The sequence below is a fragment of the Budorcas taxicolor genome, chromosome 5 (genome assembly GCF_023091745.1).
Source record: "Budorcas taxicolor isolate Tak-1 chromosome 5, Takin1.1, whole genome shotgun sequence".
Taxonomy (NCBI): Eukaryota; Metazoa; Chordata; class Mammalia; order Artiodactyla; family Bovidae; genus Budorcas; species Budorcas taxicolor.
The window spans coordinates 54,691,873-54,693,138 of NC_068914.1; the positions used below are offsets into that span (position 1 = coordinate 54,691,873).

The 1,266-nt window shown below is 36.6% G+C and overlaps 1 non-coding gene across 1 annotated transcript; it reads left to right on the forward strand.

Annotated features, from left to right (window-relative positions):
• The first annotated feature begins 687 nt into the window (after positions 1-687).
• On the forward strand, positions 688-760 carry TRNAC-ACA (transfer RNA cysteine (anticodon ACA)). Its single transcript has one exon. It is a non-coding gene; the product is annotated as a tRNA-Cys (tRNA).
• Positions 761-1,266: the final 506 nt, after the last annotated feature.

A 1,266-nucleotide genomic window follows, 5' to 3' on the forward strand; every position in this document is an offset into this window, starting at 1 on the left:
GTTTGGCTAATACTATTTTTGTTTGAGAAAACAGGCCATTAGTTTTGCCAAACTGTATCTTTTTGGATTGCATTTAAAATTTCGTTTTAAAAAATATAAACAGAGTTTAATTCTAAACAAGAACAAATGAAGAAAAATATGTAACTCTGTAGTCATTATTGTCACTCATTTTTAAGTGATGGGAGAAAACAGCACCAAAACTCAAATTTGCTTAGACAATTATAATTGCAGGGGACAGGTGCAACCTGGTCAGTTTCTGCTTTCATTGCGCCTCCATGTCACTGTATGGCAAAACCAATACAGTATTGTAAAGTAAAAAAAAAAAAAAAAGAATGAGGAAAGCAGGCATTCTTCCTATTTACTTTGTTTCCACCATGGCTAAAAATACAGAAATTTGTTAGCAATGGAAAAATGCATGTTTAACACTCGAATTGGTATATATGCTATATATGTGTATATATGTGTATTTTGATATCAGATCCACTAAAACATCAGGAAGAAAATAATTAGTTTTTATTTTCTTGGAGACAAGGAAACCATTGTTACTTTTAAATATGCTCAATCATAAATTAAAAATTCTAATGCAGTAGTTTAAAGTTAAATAATTATCAACATTTTTGTGTTTATTATATGCCAGGTACTTTCAAGCACTTTCCATTTTTTAATTTATTTAAGCTTCATTAGACCTCCCCGGTGGCTCAGATGGTAAAGCATCTGCCTACAATGCAGGAGACCCAGGTTCGATCCCTGGGTTGGGAAGATCCTCTGGAGAAGGAAATGGCAACCCACTCCAATACTCTTGGCTGGAAAATCCCATGGATGGAGGAGCGTTGTAGCCTACAGTCCATGGGGTCGCAAAGAGTCGGGCACAACTGAGCGACTTCTCTTTAAGCTTCATTACAGACCTATAGGGTAGTTATTTATTATCCTCATTTTAAGATGAGAAAATTGATTCACAGAGACGTTAGGGAGTTTTCCCAAGGCTGCACATCTAGTAAGCAGTTAATAAAACATCTGAGAAACCTTTCTTGTGTCAAGCACTATCCTAAGCACTAGGGTGCATGTGTGTGCTCAGTTGCCAAATTGTGTCCAACTCTTTGCGACCCCATGGACTGTAGACTGCCAGGCTCCTCTGTCCATGGGATCTCTCAGGCAAGAAGACTGGAGTGGGTTGCCACTTTCTTCCAGAAATGAATAAAGCAGAAGGCAATAAAGAATATTGAGGGTTTGCATATTTGGATAGAATAGTTGATAAAATTTTCATTG